The sequence below is a fragment of the Oryx dammah genome, unplaced genomic scaffold, assembly GCF_014754425.2.
Source record: "Oryx dammah isolate SB20612 unplaced genomic scaffold, SCBI_Odam_1.1 HiC_scaffold_1, whole genome shotgun sequence".
Taxonomy (NCBI): domain Eukaryota; kingdom Metazoa; phylum Chordata; class Mammalia; order Artiodactyla; family Bovidae; genus Oryx; species Oryx dammah.
This window is the reverse complement of record NW_024070185.1, coordinates 82,437,258-82,459,686: the sequence shown is the minus strand read 5'-3', so window position 1 is coordinate 82,459,686 and position 22,429 is coordinate 82,437,258. Positions and strand designations below refer to the sequence as shown.

Below are 22,429 nucleotides of genomic sequence, written 5' to 3'. Positions count from 1 at the left end.
CTTTGACTGTGCAGATCACAATAAACTGTGGAAAATTCTGAAAGAGATAGGAATACCAGACCACCTGACCTGCCTCTTGAGAAACCTGTATGCAGGTCAGGAAGCAACAGTTAGAACTGGACATGAAATAACAGACTGGTTCCAAATAGAAAAAGGAGTACGTCAAGACTCTATATTGTCACCCTGCTTATTTAACTTATATGCAGAATACATCATGAGAAAAACTGGGCTGGATGAAGTGCAAGCTGGAATCAAGATGACTGGGAGAATATCAATAACCTCAGATATGTAGATGACACCACCTTTATGGCAGAAGGTGAAGAAGAATAAAAAGCCTCTTGATGAAAGAGGACAGTGAAAAAGTTGGCTTAAAGCTCAACATTCAGAAAACGAAGATCATGGCATCCGGTCCCATCACTTCATGGCAAATAGATGGGGAAGAAGTGGAAACAGTGGCTGACTTTATTTTTGGGGGCTCCAAAATCACAGCAGATGGTGATTGCAGCCATGAAATTAAAAGCTGCTTACTCCTTGGAAGGAAAGTTATGACCAATCTAGACAGCATATTAAAAAGCAGAGACATTACTTTGTTAACTATAGTCCATCTAGTCAAGACTATGGTTTTTCCAGTATTCATATATGGATGTCACAGTATAAAGAAAGCTAAATGCAGAACAATTGATGCTTTTGAACTGTGGTGTTGGAGAAGACTCTTGAGAGTCTCTTGGACTGCACAGCGATCCAACCAGTCTATCCTAAAGGAGATCAGTCCTGGGTATTCACTGTAGGGACTGATGTTGAAGCTGAAACTCCAATACTTTGGCCATCTTATGTGAAGAGCTGACTCACTGAAAAAGACCCTGATGCTGGGAAAGATTGAGGGCAAGAGGAGAAGGGGATGACAGAGGATTAGATGGTTGGATGGCATCACTGACTCAATGGACATGAGTTTAGGTAAACTTTGGGAGTTGGTGATGGACAGGGAGGCCTGGCATGCTGCAGTTCATGGGGTCGCAAAGAGTTGGACACAACTGAGTGACTGAACTGAACTGATCCAAGTTATAATACCATATTTCTACATATTAGAAACAACTATAAAATAAACTAAAAAAAAATTTTAAGCTATAAAATAAACTAAGATCATGGCATCTGGTCCCATCACTTCATGGGAAAGAGATGGGGAAACATTGAAAATGGTGAGAGACTTTTATTTTCTTGGGCTCCAGAATCACTGTGCACAGTGACTGCAGCCATGAAATTAAAAGATGCTTGCTCCCTGGAAGAAAAACTACCACCAACCTAGACAGCATATTAAAAAGCAGACACATTACTTTGCCAACAAAGGTCCGTCTAGTCAAGGCTATGGTTTGTCCAATAGTCATGTATGGATGTGACAGTTGAATCATAAAGAAGGCTGAGCACCAAAGAATTGGTGCTATTGAATTGTGGTGCTGGAGAAGACTCTTGAGAGTCCCTTGGACTGCAAGGAGACCCGTCCAGTCTATCCTAAAGGAAATAGTCATTGGAAGGACTGATGCTGAAGCTGAAATGCCAATACTTTGGCCACTTGATGGGAAGACTTGACTCATTGGAAAGGACCCTAATGCTGAGAAAGATTGAAGGCAGGAGGAGAAAGGGACGACAGAGGATGAGATGGTTAGATGGCATCACCGACTCGATGGACATGAGTTTAAGTAACCTCCAGGAGTTGGTGATAGACAGGGAAGCCTGGAGTGCTGCAGTCCATGGGATCACAAAGAGTCGGCCACAACTGAGTGACTGAACTGAACTGATAAAATAAATTATAATAGGAACATTTTGCAGAATTAAAATGTCTGTTTAGGTTGGAATATTTTAAGTGTTCTAACCTAAGTATCTGCTATCCCAGGACATTTCAAACTGTTTAAAAAGATATGATGAAATAATAAATCTTTAGCTTCTTAAACAAGTGGAGTATCACAGGGCATTTTATACTAAGAAAGATATTCTTGGGACATTGAAGAGTATGGGGGTAAAAGTTCCAGAGGAATAACAGCATGATCTCTAAACAACACTGTAATCAGATATTCTTCATTGAGAATATGTAGCTTTATTTTCCTTGAAAAAGAGTAAAATTTCAGCAAATAATTACATTAAATTGTATTTTATTTTTTGTAATCCTTTATCAGCCACATTTCTACACTGTTGACTTCCACTGTCTCACAACATACTTTCCTTGCCTTCTGGGGCATGATTATCCTGATTCTCATTTTACATCTTGGGTCTCTCATTGTCAATGCATCTTGTCTCCAATGTCAGAAGAAAATCTTCACAGTCTTGCCTCTGCTCTTGGAAATATGCATCCTCTCATTCTAGAAGAATGTTTAATGATTAATCTCAGCTCTTTCAGGCCAGTACTTGTGAATCAGACTTTCCATCATCTCTCTTCTATCTGCAAGGTAGATTGAACTTGATATCGTTCAGTTGCTCAGTCATGTTCAACTCTCTGTGACCCAACGGACTGTAGCACAATAGGTTTCCCTGTCCTTCACTATCTCCCAGAGTTTGCTCAAACTAATGGCCATTGAGCTGGTGATGTCATCCAACCATCTCATACTCTAACAGACTCTTCTCCTTCTGTCCTCAATCTTTTCCAGCATCAAGGTTTTTTCCAATGTTGGGTTGAACTAATATGTCACTGTAGTTTTGATTTGCATTTCTATAATAATGAGTGATGTTGAGCACCTCTTCATATGTTTATTAGCCATATCTATGTATGTATGTCTTTTTTGGAGAAATGCCTATTTAGGTGTTTTGTCCACTCTTTAATTGGGTTGTTTGTTTTTCTGCTATTGAGTTGTATGAGCTCCTTGTATATTTTGGAAATTAATTCTTTGTTAGTTGTTTCATATTGATTATTTTCTTCCATTCTGAGGGCTGCCTTTTTACCTTATTTATAGTTTCCTTTGCTGTGCAGAAGCTTTTAAGCTTAATTAGGTACCAGTTATATATTTTTGCTTTTATTTCCATTATTCTAGGAGGTGGGTCATAAAGGATCTTGCTATGATTTATGTAAGAGCAAGCATCTTTTAATTTCATGGCTGCAGTCAATGTTCACAGTGATTTTGGAGCCCAAGAAAAAATAAAATCTGTCCTTCCAATGAATACTAAGGACTGATTTAAGTAACGTCTCTGCTTTAAAACATGCTGTCTAGGTTAGTCATACCTTTTCTTCCAAGGAACAAGCCTCTTTTAATTTCATGGTTGCAGTCAATGTTCACAGTGATTTTGGAGCCCAAGAAAATAAAGTGTCACAGTTTCCATTGTTTCCCCATCTATTTGCCATGAAGTGATGGGACCAGAAGCTAGGATCTTCATTTTTAGAATGCTGAGTTTTTAAATCAGCTTTTTCACTCTTCTCTTTCACTTTCATCAAGAGACTCTTCAGTTCCTCTTTGCTTTCTGTCATAAGGGTGGTGTCATCTGCATATCTGAGGTTACTGACATTTCTCCTAGCAACCTTGAGTCCAGCTTGTGTTTCATCCAGACTGGCACTTTGCATGATGTACTCTGCATCTAAGTTAAATAAGCAGGGTGACAATACACAACCTTGACAGACTCCTTTCCCAATTCTGAACCAGTCTGTTGTTCCATGTCTGGTTCTAATTGTTGCTTCTTGACCTACATACAGGTTTCTCAGGAGGCAGGTAAAGGTGGTCTGGTATTCCCAACTCATTAAAAATTTTCCAGTTTCTTGTGATCCACACAGTCAAAGGCTTTAGTGTACTTAATGAAGCAGAGTGCTCCAGTCCTATGTTGCTTCAGTTCTGTCTGACTCTTTGCAACTCTATGGACAATAGACCACCAGGCTCCTCTGCCCATGGAATTATCCAGGCAAGAATACTGGAGTGTGTTGTCATACTCTTCTCCAAGATATCTTCCTGACCCAGGGATCAAACCTGTGAAATGTCTATGTGTATTGGCAAGCAGAAGTAGCTGTTTTTCTGGAATTCTCTTGCTTTATCTATGATCCAATGAATGTTGGCAGTTTGATCGCTGGTTCCTCTCCCTTTTCTAAATCCAGCTAGTATGTCGGGAAGTTCTCAGTTCATGTACTGCTGAAGCCTAGCTTGAAGGATTTTGAGCTACCTCGCTAGCATGTGAGCTTCCTTGGTAGCTCAGCTGGTAAAGAATCTGCCTGCAATGCAGAAGACTCTGATTTGATTCCTGGGTTGGGACGATCACTTCGAGAAGGGATAGGCTACCCTCTCCAGTATTCTTGGGCTCCCATGGTGACTCAGACAGAAAAGAATCCACCAGCAACACCGGAGACCTGGGTTTGATCCTTGAGTTGGGAAGATCTCCTGGAGAAGGGAATGGTTACTACTCTAGTATGTGGCCTGGAGAAATTAACCAGAAATTTAGGTTAATGATCCTTTTAAGAAACCAATCTAGAGAAGAGCATGGCTACCCACTTCAGTATTCTTTTCTGGAGAATCCCACAGACAGAGGATATTGGTGGGCTACAGTCCATGAGGGTTGCAAAAAGTTGGACAACTGAGTGACTTTCACTTTCCTAGGATGCGAAATGAGCATAATTGTATGGTAGTTTGAACACTCTTTGGCCTTGTGTTTCTTTGGGATTGGAAAGAAAACTGATTTTTACCAGTCCTGTGCCACTGCTGAGTTTTCCAAATTTGCTGACATGCTGAATACAGCACTTTAACAGCATACTTATAGGATTTGAAATAGCTCAGTTGGAATTCCAGCATCTCCATTAGTTTTGTTCATAGTAATGCTTCCTAAGGACCCCTTGACTTCACATTCCAGGATGTCTGGCTCAAGGGGCCCACCTTTGCATCAAATGTTCCCTTGTTATGTTCAATTTCCTTGGAGAGGTCTAGCTTTCCTATTCTATTGTTTTCCTCTATTTCTTTGCATTGTTCACCTAAGAAGGCTTTCTTATCTCTCCTTACTATTCTCCAGAACTCTGCATTCAGTTGGGTAGATCTTTCCCATTCTTCTTCACCCTTGGCTTCTCTTCTTTTCTAAGAGAAAATAGCACTATGTCATTTGAGATGAATACTCTCTTTTTTTTGGTTTCCCCATCTATTTGCCATGAAGTCATGGGACTGGACGCCATGATCTTACTGTTCTGAATGTTGAGTTTTAAGCCAACTTTTTGACTCTCCCCTTTCACTTTCATCAAGAGGCTCTTTAGTTCTTTTTCGCTTCTAACAGGGTTTTGCCAAGAGAATACACTTGTCATAGCAAACACCCTCTTCCAACAACATAAGAGCTACACATGGACATCACCAGATGGTCAATATCAAAATCAGATTGATTATATTCTTTGCAGCCAAAGATGGAGAAGCTCTATACAGTCATCAAAAACAAGACTGGGAGCTGACTGTGGCTCAGATCATGAACTCCTATTACAAAAATTCAGACTTACATTGAAAAAAGTAGGGAAAACCAGTAGATCATTCAGATATAACCTAAATCAGATGCCTTATGATTATACAGTGGAAGTGACAAATAGACTCAAGAGATTAATCTGATAGACAGAGACCTTGAAGAACTATGGATGGAGGTTTATGGCATTGTACAGTAGGCAGTGGCCAAGACCATCCGAAAGGAAAAAAAATGCAAAAAGGCAAAATGGTTGTCTGAGGAGGCCTTACAAATACCTGAAAATAGAAGAGAAGTGAAAGGCAAAGGAGAAAAGGAAATATATACCCATTTGAACGCAGAGATCCAAGGAAAAAGCAAGAAGAGATAAGAAAACCTTCCTCAGTGATCAGTGCAAAGAAATAGTGGAAAATAATAGAATGGGAATAATGGAAACAGTGCAAGACTTTATTTTCTGGGGCTCAAAAATCACTGTAGATGGTGACTCAGTCATGAAATTAAAAGACCTTTGCTCCTTGGAAGAGAAGCTATGACCAACCTAGACAGCATATTAAAAAGCAGAGACATTACTTCGCAAAAAATGGTCTGTCTAGTCAAAGCTATGGTTTTTCCAATAGTCATGTATGGATGTGAGAATTGGACTCCAAAGAAAGCTAAGTGCTGAAGAATTGATGCTTTTGAACTTTGATGTAGGAGAAGACTCTTGAGAGTCTCTTGGACAGCAAGGTGATCCAACCAGTCCATCCTGAAGAAAATCAGTCCTGGGTGTTCAATGGAAGGACTGATGCTAAAGCTGAAACTCCAATACTTTGGCGACCTGATGCAAAGAACTGACTCATTTGAAAAGACCCTGATGTTGGGAAAGATTGAAGGCGGGAGGAGAAGGGGACAACAGAAGATGAGATGGTTGGATGGTATCACCGACTCAATGGACATGAGTTTGAGTAAGCTCCGGGAGTTGGTGATGGACAAGGAGGGTTGGCGTGCTGCAGTCCATGGGGTCGCAAAGAGTCAGACATGACCGAGCAACTGAACTGAACTGACTCTCTTTTGTATTTACTATCATGGTTTGATTTCTAAAAATTAAATAGATAAAGCTAATGAAAAAAGAAGAGAGGTAATCTGCATATAAATGAGTTCCTTCCAAGTGAATATTAAACAACGTCACAGCAAACTATGAATGAAAACTGATAAAAAGAACTAAGTAATCACATTAAAGGACAGACATGCAGAACTCCAGAAAGAAGTTGTGGCTGAGAAAAGCAAAACTAGGGAGTTATTGGTTAAAGGGTACAAAGTTTCTCTTCAGGACAGGGAAATCATTTTAGAGATGGATGATTGTATAATACTATGCACTAAACTATATACTTTAAAAGGGTTACAATGGCAAGTTTTATATTATATATAATACCAGGGGGAAAAAAAGATATCACATTGGAAATCACAGTAATCCAAGCCTACGCCTCAACCAGTACTGCTGAAGAACCTCAAGTTGAACGGATCTATGAAGATCTACAAGACCTTCTAGACCTTGTAGAACACCCAAAAAAGATATCCTTCTCATCATAGGGGACTAGAATGCAAAAGGAGGCAGTCAAGGGATACCAAGCAAATTTGGCCTTGGAATACAAAATGAAGCAGGGCAAAGGCTAACAGAGTTTTGCCAAGAGAACGCCATGGTTCTCAACACCCTCTTTCAAAGACACAAGAGTAGACTACACATGGACATCATCAGATGGTCAATACTAAAATCTTATTGATTATATTCTTTGCATTCGAAGATGGAGAAGCTCTATATAGTCAGCAAAACGAGACCAGGAGTTGACCATGGATCAGATCATGAATTCCTTATTGAAAAACTCAGACTTAAATTGAAGAAAGTAGGGAAAACCACTAGACTCTTCAGGTATGACCTAAATCAAATCCCTTACAATTATACAGTGGAAGTGACAAATAGATTCAAGGGATTAGATCTGATAGACGGAAGGCCTGAAGAGCCATGGATGGAGGTTCATGACATTGTACAGTAGGCAGTGATCAATTCCATACCCAAGAAAAAGAAATGCAGAAAGGCAAAATGGTTGTCTGAGGAGGCCTTATAAATAGCTGAGAAAAGAAGAGAAGCTAAAGCAAAGGAGAAAAACAAAGATATATCCATCTAAATGCAGAAATCCACAGAATAGCAAGGAGAGATAAGAAAGTCTTCCTCAGTGATCAATACAAAGAAATAGAGGAAAATAACAGAATGGGAAAGACTAGAGATCTCTTCAAGAAAATTAGAGATACCAAGGAAACATTTCATGCAAAGATGGGCACAATAAAAGACCTAACAGAAATGGTATGGAGCTAACAGAAGCAGGAGATATTAAGAAGAGGTGGCAAGAATACACAAAAGAACTATACAAAAAAGATCATGGAAGAAATCTTACTGACCTAACAGAAGCAGAAGATATTAGAAGAGGTGGCAAGAATACACAGAAAAACTACACAAAAAAGATCTTCATGACCCAGATACCACAATGGTGTGATCACTCACCTAGAGCCAGACATCCTGGAATGAGAAGTCGAGTGGGCATTAGGAAGCATCACTACCAACAAAGCTAGAGGAGGTGACAGAATTCCAGTTGAGCTATTTCTAATCCTAAAAGGTGATGTGCCGGGGTCCAGCGTGAGGAACTCCGCCCATGGCAAGGGTCATGAGGAAGGAGGCTTGGCATACGCAAAGGCGTGATCAAGCCTCAGGAAATCCCCTGTTCCTGAGCATCTACCCCAAAACCAGAGTCTGTTTTATGCTCTCCCCCATAACCGTTTTTCTCGGAGAAGGAGTAAACGTGCAGTTCCAAGGCAATAAAAATTCTTGGGTGTGACAAGAGTGTTTCAGCTTACGGACTCCTCTGAAGGTTATCTAGCTCGCCTGTATAGGTTCGTCAGGCCACATGTGATTGTTTACAGCCTCCCAACCTGAGAGGCACGAGATGTTTTAGACTTACTAAAGGCAATTTTTGGGGGGAGTTGGAAATTATCAGTACAGTGGGTTGGTTAGGAATTATATTGGTGAAAGTTTTTCATTTGTTGTGCCAATAATTGCTGCTAATTCCCTACCCTGGGTGTGACAAGGGTGTTTCAGGTCAAACCTCTCTGCTGACAGACTAGCTTGTGTGACAGGATTATCCATACTCCTGCCACTACCACATGATTGTTTACTACCTCTCAACCATAAACAGCACAGAGAGTTTTGGAGTATTTTGAAAGTCTTAATTAGCATAGGGCTTTTTCTTCTTGTTGAGGTGATGCTGTGAATGTGCTGCACTGAATATGCCAGCAAAATTGGGAACTCAGCAGTGGCCACAGGATTGCAAAAAGTGAGTTTTCATTCCAATCCCAATGCCAAAGAATGCTCAAAGTGAAAGTGAAAGTGAAGTCGCTCAGTCATGTCCAACTCTTTGCGACCCCATACTGTAGCCTACAATGCTCCTCCAACCATGGGATTTTCCAGGCAGGAGTCCTGGAGTGGGTTGCCATTTCCTTCTCCAGAGGAAAGAATGCTCAAACTACCACACAATTGCATTCATCTCACATGCTAGCAAAGTAATGCTCAAAATTCTCCAAGCCAGGCTTCAATAGTATGTGAACCATGAACTTCCAAATGTTCAAGCTGGATTTAGAAAAGGCAGAAGAACCAGAGATTAAAGTGCCAACATCTGCTGGATCATTGAAAAAGCAAGTGAGTTCCAGAAAAACATCTACTTTGGCCTTACTGATTACACCAAAGCCTTTGTGCAGATCACAACAAACTTTAGAAAATCCTTTAAGAGATGGGGAATACCAGACCACCTTACCTGCCTCCTGAGAAATCGGTGCAGGTCAAGAAGCAACAGTTAGAACCTGACATGGAACAACAGACTGTTTCAAAATTGGGAATTGAGCACATCAAGGTTGTGTATTGTCACCCTGCTTATTTAACTTATATGCAGAGTACATCATGCAAAATGCCGGGTTCGATGAAGCACAAGCAGGAATCAAGATTACTGGGAGAAATATCAATAATCTCAGATACACAGATGACACCACCCTTATGGCAGAAAGTGAAGCACAACTAAAGAGCCTCTTGATGAAAGTGAAAGAAGAGAGTGAAAAAGCTGGCTTAAAACTCAACATTCAAAAAACTAAGATCATGGTATCTGGTCTCATCATTCCATGGCAAACTGATGGGGAAACAATGGAAACAGTGAGAGACTTTATTTTGGGAGGCTCCAAAATCACTGTAGATGGTTAACCACAGCCATGAAATAAAAGACGCTTACTCCTTGGAAGAAAAACTATGACCAACCTAGACAGCATATTAAAAAGAGAGACATTACTTTGCCAACAAAGGTCCGTCCAGTCAAAGGTATGGTTTTTTGAGTAGTCAGGTATGGATGTGAGAGTTGGACCATAAGAGAGCTGAGCTCCGAGGAACTGATGTTCTTGCACTGCAGTGGGGAGAAAACTCTTGAAAGTCCGTTGCACTACAAGATCTAACCAGTGAGTCCAAGGAAATCAGTGCTCAACATTCAGTGGAAGGATGGATGGTGAAGCTGATGGATGGACTGGTTCTTTATTTCAAAAAGACATTTATCAATTTTCAGTATCAAAACAGTTACACTATTGGGTTCTTTTTTCTCCCAATTGGTCCCCAAAGAGACCCCACCAAAGGAGAGAACATTTTAAGCCAATTAAGCCGCAGGATGCACACTTAACAGACCTCACTGGAACCTCATCAAAAAAGGGGGATTTGTTAGAGAAATAAAGGATAAAAGATCAGCACACTGCTAGCCCACAGACTTTACAGAGCTCTCACAGGCAGAGAGAGGGGTAACCAGTGTGCCTCAACCCCAAAGAAGCAAAGTTCCAAAACAATATAAAATTTTAAAAGTTTTGTACATAAGCTTTTTAAGATTTCTCCAGCACTAACCAATACAAAGCACAATGAGATGGCACTTTTAGAGACAGAAGCTTCAGACCAAGAAAAAGGTGATGAGATGAATTTTATATGGCTAAATCTATGATTATACAGTGGAAGTGAGAAATAGATTTAAGGGCCTAGATCTGATAGATAGAGTGCCTGATGAACTATGGAATGAGGTTTGTGACACTGTACATGAGACAGGGATCAAGACCATCCCCACGGAAAAGAAATGCAAAAAAGCAAAATGACTGTCTGGGGAGGCCTTACAAATAGCTGTGAAAAAAAAAGAGGCGAAAAGCAAAGGAGAAAAGGAAAGATATAAGCATCTGAATGCAGAGTTCCAAAGAATAGCAAGAAGAGATAAGAAAGCCTTCTTCAGTGATCAATGCAAAGAAATAGAGGAAAAGAACAGAATGGGAAAGACGAGAGATCTCTTCAAGAAAATTAGAGCTATCAAGGGAACATTTCATGCAAAGATGGGCTCGATAAAGGACAGAAATGGTATGGATCTAACAGAAGCAGGAGATATTAAGAAGACGTGGCAGGAATACACGGAAGAACTGTACAAAAAAGATCTTCACAACCCAGATAATCATGATGATGTGACCACTAATCTAGAGCCAGACATCTTGGAATATGAAGTCAAGTGGGCCTTAGAAAGCATCACTACGAACAAAGCTAGTGGAGGTGATGGAATTCCAGTTGAGCTGTTTCAAATCCTGAAAGATGATGCTGTGAAAGTGCTGCACTCAATATGCAAGCAAATTTGGAAAACTCAGCAGTGGCCACAGGACTGGAAAAGGTCAGTTTTCATTCCAATTCCAAAGAAAGGAAATGCAAAAGAATGCTCAAACTACCGCACAATTGCACTCATCTCACATGCTAGTAAAGTAATGCTCAAAATTCTCCAAGCCAGGCTTCAGCAATACGTGAACCGTGAACTCCCCAATGTTCAAGCTGGTTTTAGAAAAGGCAGAGGAACCAGAGATCAAATTGCCAACATCTGCTGGATCATGAAAAAAGCAAGAGAGTTCCAGAAAAACATCTATTTCTGCTTTATTGACTATGCCACAGCCTTTGACTGTGTGGATCACAATAAACTGTGGAAAATTCTGAAAGAGATGGGAATACCAGACCACCTAACCTGCCAGTTGAGAAATCTGTATGCAGGTCAGGAAGCAACAGTTAGAACTGGACATGGAACAACAGACTGGTTCCAAATAGGAAAAGGAGTACGTCAAGGCTGTTTATTGTCACCATGCTTAGTGGCTCAGATGGTAAAGCGTCTGTCTGCAATGCAAGAGACCCAGGTTCGATCCCTTGGCTGGGAAGATCCCCTGGAGAAGGAAATGGCAGCCCACTCCAGTATTCTCGCCTGGAAAATCCCATGGATCGTGGAGCCTGGTAGGCTACCGTTCATGGGGTCGCAAAGAGTCGGACATGACTGAGCGACTTCCCTTTATTTAACTTATATGCAGAGTACATCATGAGAAACGCTGGACTGGAAGAAACACAAGCCAGAATCAAGATTGCTGGGAGAAATATCAATAACCTCAGATGTGCAGATGACACCACCCTTATGGCAGAAAGTGAAGAGGAGCTAAAAAGCCTCTTGATGAAAGTGAGAGGAGAGTGAAAAAGTTGGCTTAAAGCTCAACATTCAGAAAACGAAGATCATGGCATCCGGTCCCATCACTTCATGGGAAACAGATGGGGAAACAGTGGAAACAGTGTCAGACTTTATTTTTTGGGGCTCCAAAATCACTGCAGATGGTGATTGCAGCCATGAAATTAAAAGACGCTTACTCCTTGGAAGAAAAGTTATGACCAACCTAGATAGCATATTCAAAAGCAGAGATATTACTTTGCCGACTAAGGTCCGTCTAGTCAAGGCTATGGTTTTTCCTGTGGTTATGTATGGATGTGAGAGTTGGACTATGAAGAAGGCTGAGCGCCGAAGACTTGATGCTTTTGAACTGTGGTGTTGGAGAAGACTCTTGAGAGTCCCTGGGACTGCAAGGAGATCCAACCAGTCCATTCTGAAGGACATCAACCCTGGGATTTCTTTGGAAGTAATGATGCTAAAGCTGAAACTCCAGTACTTTGGCTACCTCACGCAAAGAGGTGACTCATTGGAAAAGACTCTGATGCTGGGAGGGACTGGGGCAGAAGGAGAAGGGGACGACCCAGGATGAGATGGCTGGATGGCATCACGGACTCGATGGACGTGAGTCTGAGTGAACTCCGGGAGATGGTGATGGACAGGGAGGCCTGGCGTGCTGCGAATAATGGGTTTGCAAAGAGTTGGACACGACTGAGCGACTGAACTGAACTGTAATTAGTGGCAAAACATAATTTTCCTTCCTTTCTTCCAAGGAGGCAGAAGAGCAAATAAGTGGTCACTTCAACATAAGGGGCACATGATCCATTCTGTGAGCAGTTGGGAACAGGGTAGAGCTGGGACAAAGATTTGGTGTCAGAGGTTTCACCATGGTAATTGTTTGTCACTTCTGAGGAAAAAAGAAAAAAATAAATTTGTCCAAAGATACCGTAAAGCTGAAAACCTGAACAGCAATTTTTTTGTTGTTGTTTGTTTTTTTGGGGCTAACTCCTCCTGGAATCATCTTTCTGGTTTGGCAGGTACTTTTTACAGAGTAATGAGGTTTCCCCAAATGGAGCCTTTCTCTGGGCTGCTAGGCTCTCAGTAAGGCAGGCCCAAACCTTTTCCCTTACTCTCTGGAGAAGGCAATATGCATTAAGCCGAAACATTACCTTCCAAAAGTGAGAACAGGATTAGACTGCTGCTTCACAACTACAGAATTATCTGGAATGTTTTTTTACAACTGGTTGTTACATCAATAACATAAAAGGTAATTACAAAACGTGTATATCACAACATACTTTTAAAGACACTTTGCATTGTGCTCACATTCCCTTAAACGTTGTTCCCAAAGGTGCTCAGCCTCTAGCCCAACTGGAATCTCTGGGGAGAGGCAGAGACAGTTTGGTGAAAAGAACATAGGAGTAGTGGGGTGGGAGAGGTGGCAAAAGGAGAAAGCTGAAGCTCCAATACTTCGGCCACTTGATGTGAAGAATTGACTCTTTGGAAAAGACCCTGATATTGGGAAGACTGAAGGCAGGAGAAGGGGATGACAGAGGATGAGATGATTGGATGGCATCACTGACTCGATGAACATTGAGTTTGAGCAAGCTCTGGCAGTTGGTGATGTACAGGGAAGCCTAATGTGATGTACAGGGAAGCCTAGCGTGCTGCAGTCCATGGGGTTGCAAAGCGTCAGACACAAGTGAGCAAATGAACTGAAAAAAGACTCGTTCACAATAGTAATTTGTTTTGAACAAAATATCATTGGTCCATTGCAATTAATGATGTTATTTTGAATGAACTGGGTTTATAGGCTTTATGGTTTTGTAGTTTATTATTTGCATATTTGCCTTGCTGCTGCTGCTGCTGCTAAGTCGCTTCAGTAGCGTCTGACTCTGTGCGACCCCAGAGATGGCAGCCCACCAGGCTCCCCTGTCCCTGGGATTCTCCAGGCAAGAACACTAGAGTGGGTTGCCATTTCCTTCTCCAATGCATGAAAGTGAAAAGTGAAAGTGAAGTTGCTCAGTTGTGTCTGACTCTTAGCGACCCCATGGACTGCAGCCCACCAGGCTCCTCCGTCCATGGGATTTTCCACGGAAGAGTACTAGAGTGGGGTGCCATTGCCTTCTCCAATATTTGCCTAGTAGCATATATTTTTTGCCCAAAACTAGGTGTTCACAAGAAGCTTTTTTTCTTTCAAAGCAAATCTATCCAAAGACTTCAGTTTAAAAGTCAATGATCTAGGATTCTATGAAGATGGCAAAGTAGGAAGAACCAGGAATCTACTTCCCAGTTAGGCAGCAATTGCAAGGCAGAATCTGTCTGATATAACTTTTTTAGAACTCAGGAGACTGCTGAATGCTTGCAACTTCACAGAAAATGCTTAAATGTAAATACAGTAAATTTGGGGCAATTTCAGCTCTTAGTACAGTAAGTACCCATGCCTACTTGAAAAACATGGCAGGGTGCTGTGCACATATTCTGGGAGCAGTTTGCATACAGCTTAGGGGAGCAACAGTGGGCAAAAAGGACTGTCCTCCAAATATTGGGTACATGTGCTCCAATTGCTGATTGCTGCTTCTGATCACAGAGATGCAGACAAAGAGGTGGCGAGTTATTGTTTCAAGCCCCTACCCTCTGACTGAGATAACTTTAAGGATATTAAAAGAGCTGCTGCTTTTTGTTTCCCATCTTCATTATCTTACCTTTTTAGGATTCAGACATTAAAGACTAGGACACACAAAAATCCAACTAAATACATGGGAAAAATTAGAAAATGGTGGAAAAGCTCAGAAAAGACATAATTAGTTCTCACTTCAGTGGCACAAATGCTAAACTTGGAACAAAACAGAGAAGACTAGTAATCCCCCTGCATAAGGATGACATACACATTTGTGAGGCATTCTATGTTTTTTAATGATATGGCTCAATACAGTATAAGGCACAGATAACAACAAAAAAAAGTTAAAACAATAACAAAAAAGTACAAATATTGGGGAAGAGGGGGAGAATCTGATTTCCAAAGTTACTACAGTATTAAATTAAAATGTCCAGTGTTCAATAAAATATCACAAAGCATACAAAAAAAAAGTATGGCACACTCAAAGGCAAAAAAATATTCAAATGAACCTGTCCTTAAAAAAGACTTATTGGCAGATATATCAGACAAAGACTTTAAAATAGAAGTCTTAAAGGTACTCAAAGAAATAGAGGAAGATCTGGAGAAAGTTAAGAAAATGATGTGTAAAAAGAAACCAAAAGAATTTCAGGAGCTGAAAAGTATAATAAACAAAATGAAAATTTCACTAGAGGAATTCAAATGCAAATTTAAGAGTAGAGAAGCATGAATCAGTGAACTTGAAGAGAAGATAATGGATATGGAGATTGAGGAACAGGAAGTAAAACACTGAAGAAAAGCGAACACAGCTCAAGGGACTAGTGGGGACACAACCATAAGGACCAATGTATGCCTCGTACCAGTAGGAAGTACCAGTAGGAAAAGCAAGAGGAAAAGGGGAAGAGAGACTACTTGAAGAAATAATGGTGAAAAATGTTGATATTTGATGAGTGACATGAATTCAAAAAGCTCACCTAATTCTACCAAAAGTTTAGAGAAGAGCTAACATGTATCCTGCTAGAAAATTGCAGAGGAAGGAAAATTCCCAACCCATTCTGTAACACTGCTGCTGCTGCTGCTAAGTCACTTCAATTGTGTCCGACTCTGCGACCCCAGAGACGGCAGCCCACGAGGCTCAACCGGCCCTGGGATTCTCCAGGCAAGAACACTGGAGTGGGTTACCATTTCCTTCTCCAATGCATGAAAGTGAAAAGTGAAAGTGAAGTCACTCAGTCATGTCCGACTCTTAGCAACCCCATGGACTGCGGCCCGCAGGTTCCTCCGTCCATGGGATTTTCCAGGCAAGAGTGCTGGAGTGGGGTGCCATAATCATTACCCTAATACCAAAACCAGACAAAGACACCACAAGAAAATTATAGGCCAATATCACTGATGAACACAGATGCAAAAATCCTTGAGAAAAGTCTAGTGAACAGAATCCAACAAGACATTAAAAGATTATATATCATGATCAAGAGGGCCTTAACCTGAGCATGCAAGGATTCATCATTATACACAATAAATCAAGCAATGTGATACACCATATTAACAAACTGAAAGATAAAAACCATATGATTACATCAATAGATGCAGATAAAGTTTTGAAAAAATTAAACACCCATTTATGATAAAAATTCTACAGAAAATAGGCACAGAAGGACATACCTCAACATCATAAAGGCCATACACATTAAACCCACAGAGAACATTTTTCTGAAAGGTGAAAAGCTGAAAGCATTTCCTCTAAGATCAGGAAGAGAGATGCCCACTCTTGCCACTATTATTCAACATAGTTTTGGAAGTCCTAGTCACAATAATCAGGAAAGAAAAAGAAATTAAAGGAGTTCAGACTGGAAAAGAAGAAGTAAAACTTTCACTGTTTGCAGATGATATGACACTATACATAGAGAACTCTAAGGATGCCACCAGAAAATTACTAGTTGCTGCTCAGTTGCTCAGTCATGTCCAACTCTGAGACGCCAGGAACTGCAGCACACCAGGTTTCCCTGTCCTTCACCATCTCAAGGAGTTTGTTCAAACTCATGTTCATTGAGTTGATGATGCTTTCTAACCAGCTCATTCTGTCACCCCCTTCTCCTCCTGCCCTCAATCTTTCCCAGCATCAGGGTCTTTTACAATGAGTTGGTTCTTTACATCACGTGGCCAAAGTATTGAAGCTTCAGCTTCAGCATCAGTCCTTCCAATGAATATTCAGAGTTGATTTCCTTTAGGATTGACTGGTTTGATCTTGCAGTCCTAGGGACTCTCAAGACTCTTCCTTCTCTAGCACTACAGTTTGAAGACATCGATTCTTCAGTGCTCAGTCTTCTTTATGATCAATGCTCACATCCATATATGACTACTGGAAAAATCACAGCTTTGACTGTGCAAACCTTTGTAGGTAAACAGCTATCTCTGCTTTTTAATATGCTGTCTAGGTCTGTCATATCTTTTCTTCCAAGAAGCAAGTATCTTTTTTTTTTTTTCCAAGTGTCTTTTAATATCATAGCTAAGCACCATCCACAGTGATTGTGGAGCCCAAGAAAATAAAGTCTGTCACTGTTTCCACTTTTTTCCCATCTATTGCAATGAAGTGATAGGATCACATGCCATGATCTTAGTTTTTTCAATGTTGAGTTTTATGCCAGCTTTTTCACTCTATTTCACTTTCATAAAGAGGCTCTGTAGTTCCTCTTTTCTTTTAAGGGTGCTATCATGTGCCTATCTGAGGTTATTGATATTTCTCCCAGCAATCTTGATTCCAATTCTGATTCATTCAGACTACATTTTCCATGATGTCCTCAGCATAGAAATTAAATAAGCAGGGTAACAGTACACAGCCGTGACTGATTCCTTTCCCAAGTTTGAACCAGTCTGTTGTTCCATGTCCCATTCTAACTATTGTTTCCTGATCTACATACAGGCTTCTCTCAGGAGGCAGGTAAGGTGGTCAGTTATTCCCACCTCTTTAAGAGGCCTCCCTGTCCATCACCAACTCCCGGAGGTCACTCAGACTCACGTCCATTGAGTCAGTGATACCATCCAGCCATCTTATCCTCTGTCGTCCCCTTCTCCTCCTGCCCCCAATCCCTCCCAGCATCAAAGTCTTTTCCAATGAGTCAACTCTTCGCATCAGGTGGCCAAAGTACTGGAGCTTCAGCTTTAGCATCATTCCCTGCAAAGAAATCCTACGGCTGATCTCCTTCAGAATGGACTGGTTGGATCTCCTTGCAGTCCAAGAAACTCTCAAGAGTCTTCTCCAACACCACAGTTCAAACGCATCAATTCTTTGGCGCTCAGCCTTCTTCACAGTCCAACTCTCACATCCATGCATGACTACTGGAAAAACCATAGCCTTGACTAGACGGACCTTAGTCGGCAAAGTAATATCTCTGCTTTTGAATATGCTATCTAGGTTGGTCATAACTTTTCTTCCAAGGAGTAAGCGTCTTTTAATTTCATGGCTGCAGTCACCCTGTGCAGTGATTTTGGAGCACCCCAAAATAAAGTCTGACACTGTTTCCACTGTTTCCCCATCTATTTCCCATGAAGTGATGGGACCAGATGCCATGATCTTCATTTTCGGAATGGTGAGCTTTAAGCAACTTTTTCACTCTCCTCTTTCACTTTCATCAAGAGGCTTTTTAGTTCCTCTTCACTTTCTGCCATAAGGGTGGTGTCATCTGCATATCTGAGGTTATTGATATTTCTCCTGGCAATCTTGATTCCAGCTTGTGTTTCCTCCAGTCCAGTGTTTCTCATGATGTACTCTGCATATAAGTTAAATAAGCAGGGTGACGATATACAGCCTTGACGTACTCCTTTTCCTATTTGGAACCAGTCTGTTGTTCCATGTCCAGTTCTAACTGTTGCTTCCTGACCTGCATACAGATTTCTCAAGAGGCAGGTCAGGTGGTCTGGTATTCCCATCTCTTTCAGAATTTTCCACAGTTTATCGTGATTCACACAGTCAAAGGCTTTGGCATAGTCAATAAAGCAGAAATAGATGTTTTTCTGAAACTCTTGTTTTTTCCATGATCCAGCAGATGTTGGCAATTTGATCTCTGGTTCCTCTCTCTTTTCTAAAACCAGCTTGAACATCAGGAAGTTCACGGTTCACGTATTGCTGAAGCCTGGCTTGGAGAATTTTGAGCATTACTTTACTAGCATGTGAGATGAGTGCAATTGTGAGGTAGTTTGAGCATTCTTTAGAGAACTGCAAATCAAAACTATGGGGAGGTATCACCTCACATCAGTCAGAATGGCCATCATCAAAAAATCTACAAGTAATAAATGCTAGGGAGGGTGTGGAGTAAAGGGAACCCTCTTACACAGTTGGTAGGAATGTAATCCAATACAGCCACTATGGAGAACAGTATCAGTTCAGTTCAGTTCAGTCGCTCAGTCGTGTCCAACTCTTTGTGACCCCACGAATCGCAGCATGCCAGGCCTCCCTGTCCATCACCAACTGCCAGAGTTCACTCAGACTCACATCCATCGAGTCAGTGATGCCATCCAGCCATCTCATCCTCTGTCATCCCCTTCTCCTCCTGCCCCCAATCCCTCCCAGCATCAGAGTCTTTTCCAATGAGTCAACTCTTCGCATGAGGTGGCCAAAGTACTGGAGTTTCAGCTTCAGCATCATTTCTTCCAAAGAAATCCCAGGGCTGATCTCCTTCAGAATGGACTGGTTGGATCTCCTTGCAGTCCAAGGGACTCTCAAGAGTCTTCTCCAACACCACAGTTCAAAAGCATCAAGTCTTCGGCGCTCAGCTTTCTTCACAGTCCAACTCTCACATCCATACATGACCACTGGAAAAACCATAGCCTTGACTAGACACATGGAGATTCCTTAAAAACCAGGAATAAAACTATCATGACCCAGCAATCTCCCTATTAGATATATACCTTGAGAAAACCATAAATGAAAAAGACACATGCACCCCAATGTTCAGAGCAGCACTGTTTACAGTAGCTAGGACATGGAAGCAACCTAGATGTCCATCAACAGATGAATGGATAAAGAAGACATGGTACATATATACAATGAAACATTACTCAAGTATAAAGGGAACAAATTTGAGTCAGTTCTTGTGAAGCAGATAAACCTAGAACCTTTTATACAGAGCGAAGTAAGTCATAAAGAGAAAAACAACCAAAATCACAGAAGAGTAACCAAACTGATCACATAGATCACAACCTTATCTAACTCAATGAAACTATGAGCCATGCTATGTAGGGCCACCCAAGATGGACAAGTCACGGTGGAGAGTTCTGACAAAACGCGGTCGACTGGAGAAGGGAATAGCAGACCACTTCAGTATTCTTGCCTTGAAAACCCCACAAACAGTATGAAAAGGCAAAAAGATACAACACTGAAAGATGAATTCCCCAGGTCAAGAGGTGCCCAATACACTACTAGAGAAGAACAGAGAAATAGCTCCAGAAGAAATAAAAAGGCTGCGCCAAATCTGAAACAATGCTCAGCTGTGGATGTGTTTGGTGGTGGAAGTAAGGTTCAATGCTGTAGAGAACAATATCACATAGGAAACTGGAATGTTAGGTTCATGAATCAAGGTAAATTGGAAGTGGTCAAACAGGAGGATGTGGCAAGAGAAAACATCAACAATTTAGGAATCAGTGAACTAAATGGAGAGCAATGGTTGAATTCAATTCAGATGACCACTATATCTACTACTGTGGGGTAAGAATACCTTGGAAGAAATAGAGTAGCCCTCATAGTCAACAAGAGAGTGAAATGCAGTACTCAGGTGCAATCTCAAAAGTGACAGAATTTCCAAGGCACAGCATTCAATATCACAGTAATCCAAGTCTATGCCCCAATCACTAATGCTGAAGAAGCTGAAGTTAACAGTTCTATGAAGACCTGCAAGACTTTCTAGAACTAACACCAAAAAAAGATGTCCTTTTCATCATAAGGAACTGGAATGCAAAAGGAGGAAGTCACGAGATACCTGGAATAACAGGCAAGTTTGGCCTTGGACAACAAACTGAAGCAGGGCACAGGCTAACAGTTTTGCCAAGAGAACACACTAGTCATAGGAAACACCCTCTTTCAATGACACGAGAAGACTCTACACATGGACATCACCAGATAGTCAATACTGAAATCAGATTGATTGTATTCTTTGCAGCCAAAGATGAAGAAGCTCTATATAGTCAGCAAAAACAAGACCGAGGAGCTTACTGTGGCTCAGATCATGAGCTCCTTATTGCAAAATCCAGACTTAAATTGAAAAGTAGAGAAAACCCCTAGGCCATTCAAGTATTACCTAAATCAAATCCCTTATGATTACACAGTGGAAGGGACAAATAGATTCAAGGGATTAGATCTAATAGACAGAGTGCCTAAAAAACTATAGATGGAGGTTTATAATACTGTACAAGAGGAGATGATCAAAATCATTCCCAAGAAAAAGAAATGCAAAAAGGCAGAATGTTTGTCTGAGGAGCCCTTATAAATAGCTAAGAAAAGAAGGGAAGCTAAAGGCAAAGGAGAAAAGCAAAGATATGTCCATCTGAATGCAGAATTCCAAAGAGTAGCAAGGAGAGATAAGAAAGCCTTCCTCAGTGACCAATGCAAAGAAATAGAGGAAAACAACAGAATGGGAAAGACTATAGAGATCTCTTCAAGAAAATTAGAGATACCAAGGGACCATTTCATACAAAGATGGGCTCAATAAAGGTCAGAAATGGCACAGACCTAACAGAAGCAGAAGATATTAAGAAAAGGGAACAAGAATACACAGACCTACGCAAAAAAAAAACAAAAAACTTTAACTATGCAAAAAAAATCTTCATGACCCAGATAACCACAAAGGTGTGATCAGTCACCTAGAGCCATATATCTTGGAGTGTGAAGTCAAGTCAGCCTTAGGAAGTATCACTATGAACAAAGCTAGTGGAGGTGATGGAATTTCAGTTTAGCTATTTCAAATCCTAAAAGATGATGCTGTGAAAGTGCTGAACTCAATGTGTCAGCAAATATGGAAAAATCAGCAGAGCCCACAGGACAGGAAAAGGTCAGTTTTCATTTCAATTCCAAAGAAGGGCAATTCAAAGAATGTTCAAACTACCACACAATTGCACTCATTTCACATACTGGCCAGGAAATGCTCAAAATTCTCCAAGCCAGGCTTCAACAGTAAGTGAACCAAGAACTTCCAAATGTTCAAGCTGGATTTAGAAAAGGCAGAGGAATCAGAGATCAAACTGCCAACATCTATTGGATCATAGACAAAGCAAGAAAATTCCAGAAGAACATCTATTTCTGCTTGATTGGCTACACTAAAGCCTTTGACTGTGTGGTTCACAAGAGATGGGAACACCAGACCACCTTACTTGCCTCCTGAGAAACCTGTACAGGTCAAGAAGCAATAGTTAAAACCAGACACCGAACAGACTATTGTTTGAAAATAACAATTTTCAAAATTGTCAAGGCTGTATATTGTCACCCTGCTTATTTAACTTGTATGCAGAGTATATCATGTGAAATGCCAGGTGGGATGAAGCACAAGCTGGAATCAAGATTGCTGGGAGAAATATCAATAACCTCAGATATGTAGAGGGCACCACTCTTAAAGCAGAAAGTGAAGAGGAACTGAAGAGCCTCTTGATGAAGGTGAAAGAGAAGAGTGAAAAAGCTGGCTTAAAACTCAACATTCAGAAAATGAAGATCCTGGCATCCGGTCCCATCACTTCATGGCAAATAGACGGGGAAACAGTGGAAACTGTGACAGACTATTTTCTTGGGCTTCAAAATCACTGTGCACAGTGACTGTAGCCATGGAATTAAAAGACACTTGCTCCTTGGAAGAAAAGCTATGACAAACTTAGACAGCATATTAAA

The 22,429-nt window shown here is 41.0% G+C and overlaps 1 protein-coding gene and 1 non-coding gene across 2 annotated transcripts in view; one reads left to right on the top strand and one right to left on the bottom strand.

Moving 5' to 3' along the window:
• The window catches only part of LOC120867416 (centromere protein P), a 236,777-nt gene that overhangs the window by 213,196 nt on the left and 1,152 nt on the right, over positions 1-22,429 (bottom strand). The window lies entirely within an intron of this gene.
• LOC120867984 lies at positions 14,750-14,856 on the top strand. The gene has a single exon (XR_005722106.1). It is a non-coding gene; the product is annotated as a U6 spliceosomal RNA (small nuclear RNA).